We start from the raw sequence: 18,112 nt of genomic DNA on the forward strand, positions 1-18,112 counted from the left end.
CACTATTTGTTGAAAATTCTATCTTTTCTCTATGGAATTGGTTTTACACCTTTGCTAAGGCAGGGGGGAAACAGCAATATCTTTTTCTCACTCATTGTTAGGTTCACAGCTGTGGCACCTGTTTTAAAAGACAGATTAACAAGGGGGAAACATAGAAAGTTTATTTTTATAGCTTAATACACTATATGGCGTAGGAGCCCTCCAAAATGAGAACTACAAGACAAAGGAACAAAATATGGTTTTATTTTTTTTTAAACTGAGTTTCAAACATTTATTTATTTTGCAGTGCTAAGTCTTGAACCCAGGGCCTTGTACATTCTTGGTGAACATGTTAGTGCTGAGACCAAACCTGTACCTTTTTTGTGCTTCTGTCTGTGAGGCATGGTCTATGAACGGAAGTGTGATTAGACAAGGAAGATCAGATGAACATAATAAAGCATGGTATTAGTTGTATACCAAAGCCAGCAAGACTGGCTTTCTCTGTATTCTTCTTTGTGCCCCCTGTGTCTTCAGAAAGAAGTATTTTTCTCTTCTCCATTATAGTACAGTATATTTCTTCATTCTAGGAATGAAAGTCGTGTTGGTAATGGGGAAGGCTAGGAGAGATCTCAAACATAGACCAGACTTTGATATACCTCCATGTTTAAGTGTGCCCAGTAAACTTCAATAAGTTTATAGGTGGTAGATACCCTTTGTGCTTTGTAAGACTAATTTATCAGTCTTGGGCTTCACAGGTTGTATCAAGTGGGTAGTGTTTATGTGCCCAAGAAAGTGCAGATTCCATCCTACCTGTGAATTTGCTCCAAATGCTACTAGGTGACATGAAGCCATTCAGAGCAGTCTCCAGCCTAAAAGCCATTGTTTTATATAACATGGAGTAACTTAGATCAAGGTAGTCTCCACAGCTCAAATGATATGATATGAAAGTGCCATTAGAGCAAAGCAAAGAACTGTCAATGGTCATCTTGGCCTGGTTGGGCATGTTGGTCCCCACTAGTTTTGGGTGATCTTACATATGTACTATTCCAGAGGCTTCATGATATCATGCTGTGATACAACTCTGCAGTTGTAGGAACCTCCAGCTACCATGCCAATCATTACGTTTACCTTAGTTTTATAAAGGTAAACTGGAGGGCAGCTAAATTTATGGGTGGTTCAGAGAAGGAGCAAGGAGGAAGTTTTAGGTCTTTAGGGAGACAGGGGAGAAGAAGGAGGGGGGGCTGAGTCAAATTGTCTATCAGGCAAGAGATTTATTTTCCACTACAAACAATATGGCAGAATAAGAAGTCCTGCCAGATAAAGCAAGGTATCCTCTCTTAAAAGGTTTCCCAGGAAGGAAAGGAAGCAGGGTTAAGATGTGAGCTATGCTACATGTCTGATGCAGGAGGGAGGGATATATGTGACTTGGGCTCTTGTTGGAGGGAAAAACAAACAAACAAAAAAACCAGGGCAGGTTCACGGGAAGGAGCCGACACAAAATTATCCCACAGGTATGCTTTATTAGAATAGGAAGGGAGGGAGTAGCAGCTCTGAGATGGGCTTGCCAGCTGAGGCTACCAAGGCTTGCCTGCTGAGGCTACCAAGGTTTGCCTGAGGCTACCAAGGCTGAGCTGAAGTCGCTTCCCTTTCCCCTTTCTCTCCCTACTCTTCTCTGGGTGGTTCTCTGGGCTTTGCTTTGCTTCAGAGAGTGTATCAGACTGCATAGCGAAATCGTTTCAAATTTGGGACCCTATTTTTTGCAAAGATCGACTTTGCCTCAGACTCAGTGTGCTCTTCATCTGTGGTTCCTGCTATATGGTGTTTGCACTTTAGTGAGTTAAGCATAGCACCATACAAAGCCAAATAAGGAAATGAAGTTTTTCTCTTGACAGGTTGACTTACTTGGCTAAAGCCAACCCCTAGGTTGACCTGGTCGGAGAAGTGAAGAGAAATGCTGAACTTTACTAGATGTCACCATCTGAAACAGATAACCCAGAAGTGTTTTTTCTAGTGTGACAGTTAAAGTGCAGACCCCCACACAGCTCTTGCTTCCACGAGTCTTTGCACGTGCACTATCAGGGAAGTCATAGCACTCCACCCACTCTCTTGTTGGAGACAAGAATATTGTCCTGATGGGGCCTCCTGGTCCTGGGAAAACAACAGTTGGCAGAATATTAGGTGACAACCTTGGCTGTTGTGTCATGATGTGGACGGTGGTGTCCTTGAGAAAACCTGGAATATGGGCATGTCTGAAAAATTGCAGGATGTCGGTAATGAGCGATTTTTAGAAGAGGATGGAAAAACAGTGTTCAACAGTGTTCTGCGTCTGGAAGTGGGATTTCCCTCAGTGGATCTCATGCATGATGCTAGTAGCATGTGGCATCTGAAGAAAAATGGAACTGCTGTATACCTGGATGTGCCTCTAACGGATATAATTAGTCGTCTGAAATCAATGAGAATTGATAGGATTGTGGGCCAGAACACTGGAGCATCTCTGAGAGATTAGTTGAAGCATGGAAGACTGTACTATAAGAAGTTGTACGATGCCCGAGTCTTTTGTGAGAGTGGGGCTTCAGCCGAGGAGGTTGCGGACAAAGTGCTTGATGCGGTTAAAAGATACTGAAAGATAGAAAAATCATAAGTTGATCCCCTGAACCCTACTCTTAAAAGCAAAGACATAAAAACCTGTAAGTCAAACACTGTGTCGCCTCAGTCCCAGGAAATTAGCTGACCATTTGAATAGATGGCCCTAACTAAACAAACCATAAGATGTATGGTGTCAGGATGCTATGGGCCCGAGATTAGCCTGGCCGCGCTTTGAACTAACAACCCTGAGACAGTTGGTGCCAGGATGCTAAAAGTTCGAGATTAGCCTGACCCCCTTGAACTGGAGCTCATGATATATAGTGTGAAACTAGTCAGAAATAGCCAATTATAAAGTGACACACCACCCATCTTAAGAATTTGAGATCAAATGTATTGATGACCTAATGACCTGTTCCCCCTTCTTCCCCCTTCCCTAACTCCACTCTCAGCCTTCCCCCTTCCCTAACTCCACTCTCAGCCTTCTGCCTTCCCTAACTCCACCCCCACCTGGTTTGTAGATTCTCCCTTTAAAAGCTGTAAAATTCTTTTGTTCGAGGCTGAATTCCTCTGCCCCTGCGCGGGCTTGAAGGGAAGACAGCCCTGGCTAGCCAGTAAACCTCATGCGATTGCATTAAGTTGTGTTTCTCGTGAGTGATTTGGGGTGCGTCTGCAGTTCTCCATGGATCGGTGAGGTCCTTTTCATTTGGGCTTTACAATACCAAGTCGTGGATTCAGAGACATACATTTCATGTTTGTTTTAAAGACCATGACAAGAAGTTTCCACCAAAATACTTCAGTGAAGCCGTGGTTGAGGGATTGACTTCTGATGGTGGCCTCTTTGTTCCTGAGGAGTTTCCAAAGCTAAGCCGCTGTGGGGAGTGGAATAACCGAAGAGGAGCAGCTGATATAGAAAGAACAAGGTTACGTTTGGAAAGGTGCATTCGCCCTGCAGACGTCCGCCCTGCGGATGTCACCCTGCAGACATCACCCTGCAGACATACCTGCTGACAAATTAGGAGAAATGATTGACACTGCTTATGGGGAAAGCTTTGCCTGCTCCAAAGTTGCCCCTGTCCAGCACCTTTCTGTCGATCAGTTCATCCTGGAGTTGTTTTATGGCCCAACGGGGTCCTTTAAAGATTTGTCTTTACAGCTTACGCCTCATATTTTTACCTACTGTATCCCACCAGGTTGTAATTATGTGATACTTGTAGCTACTTCAGGAGACACTGGAAGTGCAGTCTTAAATGGGTCTAGCCATCTTAATAAAAATGATAAAGAAAAAAAACCCCAAAAGAATAGGAAAGGAGGGAGAGCAAGCAGAGGAGGGAGGGAGGGAGGGAGGGAGGGAGGGAGGGAGGGAGAGAAGCTTATAACCACAGATCCACAGATAGCCATGATTAGGCCTTGAAGGAGGAGGGACAGAACATGATACTACACACACGATCCAAGAAAGGCTTCCCTTCAAATCCAAAGAGATGCTGTATTAGAGAGAGCTGTTTTCTATAGGAAGCAACAAGCTCCTTAATTCCAGAAAGAGAAGTTTGGTCTGACCTTAGTTGGAGTCACGTTTATTCATGGTAAGAAGGCATATTGACACCCATGTGTTTGATTCACCAAAATGTTTACAAACAAGATGGCTCCTACTGTTTTTTTATGGGGTAAAAAACTACCACACATACATCAAATTCTTCTAGAGCTGCTATGCCTGGATGCAAGGGAAGCTTGGGAAGTGTAGCCTTTTAGCAGGAAACTATCAACGGGAACTGTGAGCCAAGGGCCGCACAGACAGGTATTAGAAAGAACATTATGTATGTGAGGTGGTGGTGGTGATGGTGGTGGTGGTGATGGTGGTGGTGGTAGTAGTGGTGCATGGATATAGCACTGAATGCTTTCTCATTAACTCTGCAAGAGAGAGAGAGAGAGAGAGAGAGAGAGAGAGAGAGGGACTGAGAGAGAGAGAGAGACAGAGAGAGACAGAGACAGAGAGAGAGAGAGAGAGAGAGAGAGAGAGAGTTTTTCAGGGAACTTGAGGTGTCTGGGAGACAAAAGCAGCTAGCAGGTCCTGGATGTAACAAGGGTCACTTGTTTTCTATGTAGGGTAGTGGGGCTTTGGCAGTGTAACTCATGGAACATGACAGTAGTTGGGCTGCCTTTGACCCCTGGCAGCAGCCAGCCTAGATGTGTTTCTGCCTTCTCTGCTTAGGACCTGGGTTCTCTAACAGTAAAGTCAAAGTGGTCTCAGCCTCTGCTGTTATGCTATGCAAATGCCAAGGTGCCTTATTTTAATACAGTGTCTTGAATCATATATACACATATATACAATTATATATATATATTTTTTTAAAAAAAATATATTTTAAAATTATTTGTTCCATGATTTAAAAAATCAACCCCACACCCCTGAACATGCAAGCAACCCTAATTAAACTCAGTAGGTTCCTTAAAAAAAAAAAGATATTAAAGTAGGAGAGATGCCTTGTGAAGAAAGGTTCCTTAGGGAGTGAGAACAGGATGAGTGGAGAACTTGGGGAGGGGTATGTGAATATAATCCAAATACATTACATACATATAAAACATTGTCAAAGAATAAATAAAAATTATTGTTAAAAATGTGCTCTTTCAAGTCTAAGTGATTTTTCTGAAAGTCTCAGATTGTGGACATTCTAAGATTCTTTTTTTTTTTAAAGTTTCGTCAACAAATGATTATAAATACGCATAATAAAGTTACTTGTCGACTCTCTGTGTCAATATTTATGAACTCACAATTGCTTGCTTTTATTAGTACCTTGGCTAGAATGAGTCCTGAACACCACACTTAGCTGAGCCTTGGGGGAAACTTACCTCAGCATTTTATAAATGCTGCCCAGTAACGTTCTGATATTAAACTCCCTCGCTTTTGCCATCCCTTAACCCTCTCGCCTCTCCACCTTACAATTTGAGCCTCAGCTGGGCTTTCTCCATGCACTGCCCTGAGGGCAGGGACCATACAGAGAGAACAAAGCGCCCCTTTCTTGCCTTTTGAGCTCTTAAGTAGCCTTTTGTAAATCTATTGTAGAGGCAATGGTATTGAGAGACACAGATTTCAATTCTAAGGGCAAGGTGCTTGAGAGAAAAAAAGGGTATTTTTGAATTTCAAAAGCATGGCTTTAAATATCAAAAGGCAAAGCCAGAGGGCTCAGAGCACAGATTTTATATTGTAAACCAGAATGTGCCCAGGAACAGTCTCTTTCTTGGTCCCCAAACAGATAAGATAACAGCCAAGAGTGAAGAGCAATGTAGGAGGGAGAATTGAATTTGATTCCAGTTTTAACCGGTAAGGCCTTGGGGGAGAGGATGGAGGTGGTGTGCCATTAGGTTACAGCTGCCCTATGTATGGAAACCCAGGCTTGCAAGTTTGGTGCAAGGGACTCTTTAATGAGAAGAGCTGTTGACTGACTGTAACCCAGAGTGTAGGTGTGTCCCCCATGTCTACTCCTCACAAGTAGCTTGAAGGCAGTTTAATCTATGTAGGTCTGAAGAGTTGTCTGCAATTTCTTAGCAACCTGAGTTCATGATAGATGGTGGGAAGAGGTCAGAATTCCTGAGTCTATTATCACTGCCAGGGAGAGCTTGGCTTCCAGTGTGGGCCACCTGTACATGCCACTGAGAAGAATTCAGAGTCTGACAAGAAAGGGGGATATTGTCTCTCTCTCCTTCCCAGAAGCAGTATTGAAGGGATCAGCTGCTAGAAGCTGGTGAGGCAGTGTGAGGTACAGGAATCTTGAAAACAATTTCTGGCCTTGTTTCTCACAATTTGTCCATTGCTGCCTGGAAGTTGTTTGTGAGGGTACTGAAGACCTCCAAATTTGGGAGACCCTTACGCAAGTCTTGGGAAGTCACGGCCACCCAAAAATTGCAAGACATCGTACCTGGATGCAATCAGCAGAGGTTTATTAGAGAAGAGAGTTGGCTGGCCAAGGTCAATTCTTTCGCTCAGGAAGGAGCTGAATTGACAAAGCCAGTCAGTCTGAGAAGGGTTTTTAAAGGGGGAAACCACAAACCTGGAGAATGAGGAGGGGGTGAAGGGTTGCTAAGGAAATATAACATAAAAATAGAATTCCAGAGGAACCCAATCTAAATGAATTAGGGTCATGTGGAAAACACTCTGTATACTCATTCTTCTGTAAAAATGTAATCTTGCCCAACCATTTATCTTTCAGTTAGCCAGTTCCTGGGACCACCCAGATGACTTGCATCTTTCTTTGTAGTCAGGAATGTGTCTTCCTGCTTTGGGCCTTCCCCACCCACAGGTGGGTTCTCTTCCCTGAGGCTAGAGGAATGTTAATCCAGCAAGTGTCCTCTGACTCAGGGATAATGTACTCCTCCCGGAATGTATCCCAGGGCAGTGAAGGCCTGAATGTATCCCAGGACAGTGAAGGCCTGAAATCTTACATTCAGTTCTGCTTTCTGGAACTAGTGAACTTGCATTCTTTTGCTCAGGTCTAGGGGTAAAGAAAAAGCCTGTATATATTTTATAAAATGGTCTTTATAATTTTTCACTCTACAGCTATGACTAAAACTGAGGCATGTGGGCAGCCAGTTCACCCCACATACCTCAACCCAGCAAAGCCTTATTAACCTTTAGATGGGACCCTTGCTGACAAGCCATTTCCTAGGACCCACTCTTGCTATACAAGAACTCTACCTCGTTCTCATCTCTTGAGGTCTCCTGTGAGTCTATGATAAATTCCTTTCTTAAAAGCCCATCCTCTCCATTGTCCATGAAATTCATTATTCAAATTCGTAAGACTAAGTACCTAGAAGTCTCTGCTCCTCCCTGCCTTTGCCTATTGCCTTCTATAGGCAAGAATGGTTCTATAACTCTCCACACACCTTGTCAACAGGATCTCAATGGAGTTAGAAGTTCTCAATGGAGAGGAGTTTTGACACCAGTTCAAATGGAATTGTGTTTATTGCCTGTGGTGGTTTGGGCAAGAATGACCCCCATTGGCTCATAGATTTGAATGCTTGGTCATCAGGGAGTGGCACTGTTTCTTCCTGCTACCTTCTGAACTGGTTGTAGAACTCTCAGCTATTGTGTCTGCCTGCATGCTGCTATGCTCCCTGCCAAGAGTATAATGGACTAGACCTGAAACTGTAAGTCAGCCCCAATTAAATGATTTCTTTTATTTTTTTTTTATTTTTTTTATTTTTTGGTTTTTCGAAACAGGGTTTCTCTGTGTAGCCCTGGCTGTCCTGGAACTCACTCTGTAGACCAGGCTGGCCTCGAACTCAGAAATCTGCCTGCCTCTGCCTCCCAAGTGCTGGGATTAAAGGCGTGCGCCACCACCGCCCAGCAATGATTTCTTTTATAAGAGTTGCCTTGGTCATGGTGTCTCTACACAGCCATAGAACCCTGCCTGACTAAGACATTGCCAAACACTCCACATTTTAGGGGAGGATTATATTTGTGCCTTAACTTACTAGTAGGGTGTTCTCTTAGTTACTTTTCTACTGCTATGCTAAGATACCATGGCCAAGGCAGCTTATAGAAGAAAGAGTTCATTGGGGCTTACAGTTTCAGAGAGTGAGTACATGACTATCATGGTGGTAAGCATGGCAGTAGGCAGGGATAGTACTGGAGCAGTAGCTGAGAGCTTATGTGTTGAGACAGTAACCATGAAGGAGGGGGAGGGAGGGAGAGAAAGAAAGAGAGAGAGAACTAACTGGTAATGCCATGAGTTCTAGAAACCTCAATGCTCACCCCTCCTGACACACCTCTTTCATCAAGGCCACACCTCCCAATCCTTCCTGAAAAGTTCCACCAACTATGGACAATCATTCACTATATGAGCTTATGGAGACCATTTTCATTCAACCCACCATAGAGTTGCTGTTCTGCTTCTTCAGAGTTGAGACTACACACCATTCCTCAACCCCTTGTGGTGAATGAGTGGGAGATGTCCTTATGGCTCTGTCCTTGATCCCATAGGTGAATCCTGTAGCTGTTACTGTTTCCCACTTGTGTTTTGAACTTTGTAGGTAGAATTGAGGAAATGGCTTTTATGTTTTCTAATTTCTGTGTAACAAGTTAGGAACTGGCTAGACTGGCTACCTGGCCAGTAAACTCCAGAGATCCTGTCTGCACCTCCCCAGTGTTGAGCTTATAGTTTCTAGCTCCCACCCCCATGTTTCTTAAGACAGACACTTTGCTTTTCTGCCAGTTAAACCTCCCAGCAATCTACATAGTTTGTGCCAATTGATGGCCATGATTGAAGGCTAAGGCGTTACAGAGGTCACCAGATGTTCTGGACCCTGTAATTCCAAAGAAAGATTATTTTAAAATTCATATCTTTCAGGTGGGGCATCTCTTCAGAATTTCCAATGCTGAACGAAAGAGAAACAATGGGGAGTAGTGAGGGGATGCAATCTTTTAGAACAAGGACTATCCCCAAAGCCCTGTTACAACACCAATGGAGGAATGACTATTCCCCTTCATATTTAGTCTGGACCACACTCCAGTTAGAGGACTCCATAGGCTATGTGCACCAGGAGGTAGAATCGTGGTGCTCAGAACTCTGTCAAGGACACAAACTATGGACTATTTCCAAGACTACGACTATAATTACAGACAGAGGGAGCCTTCACTCGGTGAATGAATCATAAACAGTGGGAAAGGAATAATAAACCATTATGATCATATCCCTTGAATTACTCTTGCTCAGTGATGTAATAGCACTCACTATAACTGTGTGTACTTTGGTTTGGGTTTTATGAGCGCTGGATCTAGTAAACCACAATGATCTTGCACAAAAAGGAGGAGCTTTGTTTGGTACTCCTTGTGGGTTGTTATGATCACTGATCTCAACAATTAACTTGATTGAATTAACACAGCCACCAAGTTAGTGATGAGAATCTTTGTGTGTGCCTGTGAGGCCGGTCATTCAGACAATCATGGGGACTCTGATCTAAACAATGGCTTCTCCCTTGTTGGATTCATAATTTGATCGCATTATTGGGAGGAGGTGAAATGTGGGAGGTGGCGCCTAGTTAGAGGAAGTATATCAGTTAGAAGTCTGTCTTAGAGACTGTCTCTCTCCCTGGCCTCTTTCTGTATCTCCTTTTCCATGCTTTCTGGCTGCCATGTTGTGAACCTCTCTCTCTCTCTCTCTCTCTCTCTCTCTCTGTGTGTGTGTCAAAATGGGTTGGACCTTCTAAAACCGGGAGCAAAAGTCAATTTTCCTGCGTGTCACTTTCCTCAAATATCTGGCCCAGCAGCACTAAAGCTTAAATAGATTGTGACTTTGGGGAACTTGTTAGCATCCGGTGTATCCATGGACAGCTAGAAGCGACCTCACAGGACCAGACATCTTTACAGATGACACAGCAATGAGATGCGGCATCTCTAGGCGACAGTGTTGCTTCTATGCCTGTTCTTTCACACACCTCACCCCTCAACACCCACCCACCCCAACACACACACATCCCTTTGTGCATTTGTCAAGGCCCAGATAAAAGACTGTTCTCCTGGCCCCACTCTCTTTTTCCTTCCATCCTCTTACAGAAGCTGCCTCTGACTCCCCCTCCCATTAAACCTCCCACGTGCGACCTGGTGCATGGGGTGATTTGTCTGGGACCGTGCCCCGTATTTCTAACAGAACTAATTTGGGTAAAGATAATGGATAACTTTTCTTAAATTGCAGTCTGTTTAGACCTAGAGTATGCCTCAATCGCATGCCTTAAAGCCATGTCTAAATCAGCTGCAACTCTGGAGAAGAATTTGCCAACCCTTCTAGATATACAGAGTGATTTCAGGGTCCTCTGGCACATGGTGTTGCCAAGGTAATACACAGCTTAGCTAGTACATCGAAATCCTAGGTCAAAAGTCCTGGCTTCTAGTTCTAGATCCATTTATTAATGGCTACGACTCCCTCTTCAAGTCTCTGGAAAAACGGGAGATGGGGCAAAGTGTTTTTCCAAAGATCCTTCAGATTCTTCTTGTCCCTGTTATCAAAGACATGTTAGATTTCATAAAGATCTGAACTACTCCCAGACTGGCAGACCATCTTAGAGAGGGTCTTAGACAGACCATCTTAGATGGATCAATGTGTGGTCCCATCACAAGCAGATCGTATTGGCATTGCTGCTCAGATGGGAAAGTGCTCTGGGATTCAGAAGTCCAGGAACTGAGAAGCTCTGAGAAGTCCAGCTCTGAGAAGGAAAGGTATCCCAATGGATAGGCATCCTGAGAGATGAGTAAGGGGAGAGGGGCAGGAACCACACAGCTCTGAGAGGAAGCCTCCTCAGCAAAGGCATTGCAGCTCCTAGGAGAGGGTATCTCCAGCTGAGCTGAGGAGCTCAGGAGCCTCAGCCCTGCTCCTTGTCACATCTTTTCTTCATTGCTTCTTGGCTTCTTCCAGTGAGAGAGTCACACCTGCAGCAAATCTCATAAGAGAGATTTATTGGGAGGGTCCAGGGTATGGAGGGATAAATCCAGGAGTGGCTGCCTCTACTCCTTGGAGGAACTGGACAGAAGAGAACTTGGCAGACAGTCTTTATATAGGCTTTCTTAGGGGGCGGAGCTTTGCAGGGTGGAGATTTCCAGGGTGAGGATTGGTGCAATTTCAAGTCCTGAGCTTGGGGAGCTCAGGGATTAGTGGGCTTTTCTGTTCAGGGATTGATGGGTTTCTGTGTGAAGTTCAGGGATTGGTGGGTATTCCTATTTCAGGATTGGTAGCTTTTGTTCAGACTTTTCACCTAAAATTAGCATAATTTATGGAGGGTCCTGTTGAGAGACTGGAGATGACCCTTGTGACAGTTACAGCCTCCATTTTGATAGTTAAGGAGATCTGGAGGAGGGACCTGGCTGCTAGAACTCCCCAGGCAGAGGGCCTGGTCATTTTCCTACTTGGAGGGTTTAGAAAGTTTACGAAGTATGCAAAGTTTATGAAATTTACAAAGCTGACAAAGGGAGTCTACTTCCCTACCACGTATGTGGTGTGGATAGCGCCATTATGGATATTTCTGTGTCTGAGGCCTATACAGAAAGAGGCCACATCATCTAACCCTCTGATGCTTCATCATCACCTCCCTACTCTCACCATCTGGGTGATTTCCTGTACTCTTGTGCATGTGAGCATTTAGCCGCCATGACCAATGCTTGAGAAAATAACTAAGGGAGAAAATATTTACCTTAGTTTTCAGTTTTAGACTTTTCCATTCATGGTAATTTAGCTTGATGCTTTTGGGCCTGTGGTGAAGCAGATCATAAAGATTGAGAGGGTACAATGGAACAGATGTGCCTAACACACGGTGACCAGAGAGGAAGAGCAGAGGGATATTTATATATTTATATCTAGCTCTATCTAACTATATCTATCTATCTAATTATACACACACACACACACAAACTCACTCACATTATATATACATATGATGGCTTGTATACACATTATATATACATATGGCCCAGGGAGTGGCAATATTAGTAGGTTGGAGTAGGTGTGTCACCGTGGACATGGGCTTATGACCCTCATCCTAGCTGCCTGGAAGTCAATCTTCCACTAGCAGATTTCAGATGAAGATGTAGAACTCTCAGCTCCGCCTGCACCATGCCTGCCTGGATGTTTCCATGTTCCCGCCTTGATGATAATGGACTGAACCTCTGAACCTGTAAGCCAGCCCCAATTAAATGTTGTCCTCATAAGAGTTGCCTTGGTCATGGTGTCAGTTCAGAGCAATAAAAACCTAACTAAGTATATATATATATATATATATATATATATATATACACACACACACACACACACACACACACACACACACACACACACACATGTATATGTTTGTATCTCTGGACACATCTTCAGTGATCTATTTCTTCCAGCTAGCTTTCCTCCAGACCTCTCACCTTTGCTCACTTCTCAATAATGCTATCAAATTGTGAACCTGTCTAGGTTCTACCTTTGAATATTGGTGGGAACACAGGCTGACATCTAGATTTTAATCTAATAAAACTCAGTTTGAACTTCTGATCACTGGAACTGTAAGATAATAAAATTGTGTCATTGTGAGTCACTAAATTCACAATTGCTTGCTGCAGTAGTAACACAGAAAAAGACAAGCCCTAATCCCTCAGCTCCCAGTGTGTCATCACTGGGCACCACCCGGGGACAGAGAACCTGCTTCTTCTCTGCTTCTTTATAGGTCAGCAGGCTGGCCTTCCACCTCCGCCTCCTTTCTGCCCAGAAGTCGAGATAGATCTGGAAAGATCCAGAGTGTGCATCCTGTTTAAGAGATCAGCCCATCTTACTCTGCACAGCAGATGCTCTGCCTATTTATAGGCCCCCGATGCCCAGCAGACATTTAAGAGAAATTATACAATACTGCCTTTTATACTCTTTTTTAGAAAAGTGCTTCATTCTCTCTCAAGTTTATGAGTCCACAGGGATGGCAGCGCTGCAGAAGCTCACATGATCATTCTGTCAATGGGTTATCCTGAAGAAGCTTTCCCTTTGTGCCGCTCACTCACTTCCTCTTTCAGAAAGATGTCTAAGGCACATGTTTACAGTACCTTCTGTAAGAAATCTTCTTTGCTCACACCTAGGGACAAAACCAAACCAAACCCCGTAGTAACTGTCTCAAAAGAGAGGAGACAATGGGAAAAGACATCTTTTCCTCCCTGCCTCCTGTCCTTCTGTCCTTCTGCAGATCGGTACAGCTGTAACAGCTGCAGGAGCTGGTACTTGTATTAGTTTCCCAGGGCTGCTATAATGAAATAGCACAAGCCAGATGGCTTAGAATAACAGACACAAATTCAGAGCTCTGGAGATCAGAAGACCAACATCAAGGCGTTGGCAGGGCCCCACTTCCTCTGGGACTCTGTAGAATAGTCCATCTTTGTCTCTTCCAAGTTTTTGGTGGTGGCGAGCAGCCACTCCAGCCTCTCTCTCCATTGTCGCATGGCTGTCTCCCTGTCTGTGCTTTCTCCTCCTCTCTTCTTCTATGCATGTGTCTATGTAAATATCTTTCTTCTTCCAAGTCCACCAGCCATATTGGATCCAGGGCCTCTACTCTGCTATGACCTGACCTTAGCATCTCATGTGTCACTGTGTAGCAACTCCGTAATGCTAGTGAGAGACTAGACTAAGAGACATGAACAGATTATAGAGAAGGAAGGAGATAGCAGGTCCAGAATTGGTGGCTAATGGACTGAAGAGGCAGGAGAGTAAAAAAAAAAAAATGTCAAATGTGGTCAGGTCTCCAACCTAGGCAACTAGACAGAAGCCAAAGGGTTCTTCCCACTTCCCTCCCTTTATACTCACTCCTCTCCTATCTCTCCTTGTATCCTAAGTTCAGTGCTGAGCCAGAGTCACATGTAACCACATTTAACATGCGTTTCTTCCTGAGTGAGGAATCTAAGCATAGTGGGTCTCACAAAGGAATCTTTGATTCAATAACATATACAATTATCCTGGCTTGCACATGATAAAGCCGTGCTTCATCATAATTTGTTACATTGTGTGTCTCACTTGGTCCTCACTACACAGGCCATCTCCTTTAAGACTCCAGGGACACCGTAGGATGCTTGTATCATCCCTTCTTCGCAGATAAGCAACCATCCCAGGCAGAGTAAAAATAGTGACAATGATGACCTGTTGAGTTTCCAGTCTGGCTCTGGGCAATGTGTTTTACAGTTAAACCACATTGTCACCAGATGGAATACATGCCTGCCCAATTCGGGAGGGAACTCCTGAAGGCTCCATCTTGGATCACTTGACCATACATTACTCAGAGGACAGAGACCAATCTCCTTTGCCCACTGGGTGGGCCCATCCAGATCCCACATCCAGCTCCATTTGGTTGTTGTATAGCACACAGTCAGTCCTAGCTTGTTTGACCTCTGTCCCAGCATCACCAAACTATCCGTGTTCCCTCAGAAACACTGGGATAGAGCTAGGCCTGGAAAGAGGTGAGTGTGGCTCCCAAAGCATCACACTGATGGAGGCACCCACCCTCAGCATCCTGTAGTTTTAATTTAACCTCTGAGATGGTCACCTTCTTTCACCCTCTTTCCTGACTGGTGTGTGGCTTCTTCACATTGTCTCTTATTTTTACTATCAGGAGTGTGGTTCATATCAATCCTTCATGGTTAGCTAGAATTTGCTTCCTCAAAGAAGCCGTCCTTGACCACTTCCCAGGCTAGGACAGTGTCCTTCCTCCTTGAAACACCAATCATGCTGGTTCTGTGGTTTTGTCATTACCCTTCCACAAAGGATCACAGTTACCTGCTTCTTTGTCAGCTTCCCAGACTTGGTTGTGATCCTCTTAAGAGCTGTATTATTTACCCATCTCTTCTTCACTTAGCATAGTAGTTGGCATACCATAGGTGGTTGTGAAGTACTTGTTAAATAGCTAAATAACTGTCCTGGGCTGAATTTATCCTTGCCAAGTTCATGTTGAAGTCTTAGGAGTGGCACCCTCACAAAAAGGAAGGTATTAGAACACGTATACTGTATAAGAGTGAACATATAAAGACACAGATATAAGAGACAGTTATTTATGAGCCAAGTCAAGAGGCCTTTGAAGAAATTAACCTCAGTGGCATATTGATCTTGAGACTTGAAGCTTCTAGAACTGTAAGATGATAAATTTCTGTTGCTTAAACCATCCAGCCTATGACATTTTGTTATGGTAATTCTAGCAAACAAATATACCAGCCAAAGGACGGGTCTCCAACGCTATGCGCAGGCCTCATGTTGCCTTAATTTTTCTCTATTCTTACATCTTCTCAATCAATCAACTCGAGGGGAGAGAAGATCTCATTTGTCTTTTTATTCTGGCTGTTCACAAAGTCATCGCTCTATAAATGCTTCCACTGTTTGTGTCGTTGGGAAGGAGGGACAGTCCTTGACTTGTATTCATCTTCATTGTAGAAAAGACAAGGCTCACTGTGGAAGGTGCTACCTGATAATCTCAAAGAGCCCTGACCTGGGCTTTCACCTAGTTCACAGCTAAGGGACCAGAAGAGACTTAGCCATATATTCCAATGTGTCTGTCATGGGTGAGACCTCATCCATCTAATGGTGAGTGCATTGAGAGCCTGTCCGTGTGCAGAGCTTTTCTGGACACTGGGGATGCAGTGTTGAAAGGAGATGAACCAGATGGCTTCAGGCTGCCTCCTGAAGCTCACATACTCATGTTGTCATATGGGAACTTGACCATGATGACACCCTGATAATAAACACAACTCATGCCTTCACCCAGTGTCGGCTCCTTGTTGGCAGGTCCAGGTGAGAGGAGAGAGATCCCAGTCCTGCCGGGTCTCTCTGGGGCTGAGTGGGATGGTGAGTATTGGAGGCCCAGAAGAAACACACCCTGCCGGGAGTCTTGTCAAAGCAGGAACTCAACTTTAATGTATCAGCCTCTCACTTACATAAACTCGGAGCATAGGGAGGAGGAGTTTTGGTGGGGTGAGATGATGTAAGAGGTGGGGAAGGGTGACTGGAGGGTATGGGGTGACTGACAGGGCCAATGGCAAAGCTCTACATTAGCAATGCCAGGGCAGAGGCGGGGCCAAACAGGTCTTGCTGAGTCACCCGGGTATGGAAGTGAGTTAGGCTTGGGTTTGTTCACAAGGCCCAAACCAGGGTCGAAATGGGGCCCAACAACCCAGCTTCCTGGTTTGCTAAGCATGATGGCACTCATTAGCCCACTGGGTCCTCTCCAAAGCCTTCTTTGTGCAGTAAGAATTAGTATTACTATCTTTCGTGAATTCTCACAATTGATTTTCTCCCCTCCTTTTAATGTCTTTGACACCAGGATTCCAGTTATGTTGGATGACACAGCATAGATTAGGTGGTAGTTCCTGTTTTCTTGTTTGGTAAAAGAAAAAGGTGGGTGATGAATCTTGACTTGTCAATGACATCTTTTAATACAGTGTGGAATGATCCCTGCCTGTCAGATAATGAAGCTGCAGTTCAGGGAGCTTCAGTGGCCTTTCGAAGGTCACATGACTATACTGTCTTCTATACAGCCTGGGGCGGGGTGGGGGGGGTGTCCTAGAACAATTAGGGCTATGTGAGGAGCCACTGCACACCCTTGACCAGAACCTCTGCCCATTGCTCTTTGGAGGTTGGTTCCCCAAGCAGGCACAGCTTGCAGGAAAAGGAAGCACTGTCTTCTGCCAGGATGGACTTCAAAGGGAGCCTAGACCCTCCCTATGCTCTCCCACAGCAGGGAAGCTGCAGGAGGGCAGCTGAGGCCAGAGCTAAGCACTTCTGGGATCAAAAGAGCCCCCAACTCTCCTGTAGCTGCAGTGAGCTCCGTCTTGGGGCAGCTCTGGGTGATCAGGTGACAAAAGGCATCTAAGGAAGGAGGCAGGCACTGATCAGTTGTTGTCTTTGATAACCACCCAGGATGCCTTTTCTCTCTTCAGCATCGGTGAGGTATCATGAGGTATCAACTCTTCACCTTCATTGAGCTACAGTCTGACACACCTACTTCCTAGTGTTTGGGAGGTGGTTGTATGCTGGAAGCGTGGATGGGGAGAGAAGCAAAGCAAACATCCTCTCTGGGAATGAGAAAAGAACAGGCGGAGAAAGAGAAGGAGCTGGGGCAAGCGTGGCATTGTTTTCTCTCTGTTCAAGGTAGAATCTGTGGAGCTGAAACCCTTGACCTAAAGCCAGGCAGGAGATGAACCAGCAGATGGGAGGCTTAAGTACTGCACAGTTTCTTCAACACTCTGTGCCTGTCACCTGCTGAATCTCTTTCTGTTTTATCTCAACACCCCACCTGGTCAGTAGTCATACATGGGGGTATTGCTATTGTCTCCTTGGAGTTTTCATAGAAGACTTGACACTCCTGAGAGGCCATCTTAGCTATATCCACCCCCCCCCCCACTTCCATTTTATCTCTGTCCTTATGTTGGCTTTATAATTCCCCCAGGATTCCAAAGTTCCCAAGTCTAATTGGCAAGTTCCCTTACAAGACTGCTGCCATATCCTCAATATAATAAAATAATAAGCTGCCCTTGTGGACCATCCTGCCTTTGGCTTACACGCCATGCTGCTGTCCAAGGTGCTTTCCACTTTCTACGAACCCTTCGAAACTGAGTCCCAGCTACCTCACAAAGAGGCCCTCCTGGACTGGGCTGCAGTGAGCCCTAAGGGGCTCACAGGACAGCTGCCACACCCTCTTTGTGACCTTTACTTTGCTGTCATTTGGTGTTGCAGATGACCTTGGTGTTACGCCTCAGTTTCTGCTTGGGCAGTGGGCTCGGAACCTTGCCTCTTCCCCTGCCAACGCCACACTCAGACTGCATTCACGTCCTTAGACAAAGCCTTCGTGGAGCCTTGCCCTAGATCTCCTTGGAACTTGATCTTGACTATAGATACCTGTAGCCCACTGGAATCTGCTGCTTATTAGCTACCCCTCCACTGTGCTGTCTCAGCAGCACCTAGCCTAGGCCAGGGGGCAGAAATAATCAGCTCCAACCACACCCTCTCTTCATCATCTAGCTACCAGGAACAACCTTGGCTCTGCAGAGTCCCTAGGTGTGTGGGGT

The 18,112-nt window shown here is 44.9% G+C and overlaps 1 pseudogene; it reads left to right on the forward strand.

The window, feature by feature from the left end:
• Nucleotides 1-1,930: 1,930 nt before the first annotated feature.
• LOC143438740 (threonine synthase-like 1) lies at nt 1,931-17,909 on the forward strand (annotated as a pseudogene).
• The last annotated feature ends 203 nt before the right edge of the window (nt 17,910-18,112 follow it).

This window comes from Arvicanthis niloticus, chromosome 26 (genome assembly GCF_011762505.2).
Source record: "Arvicanthis niloticus isolate mArvNil1 chromosome 26, mArvNil1.pat.X, whole genome shotgun sequence".
Lineage (NCBI taxonomy): Eukaryota > Metazoa > Chordata > Mammalia > Rodentia > Muridae > Arvicanthis > Arvicanthis niloticus.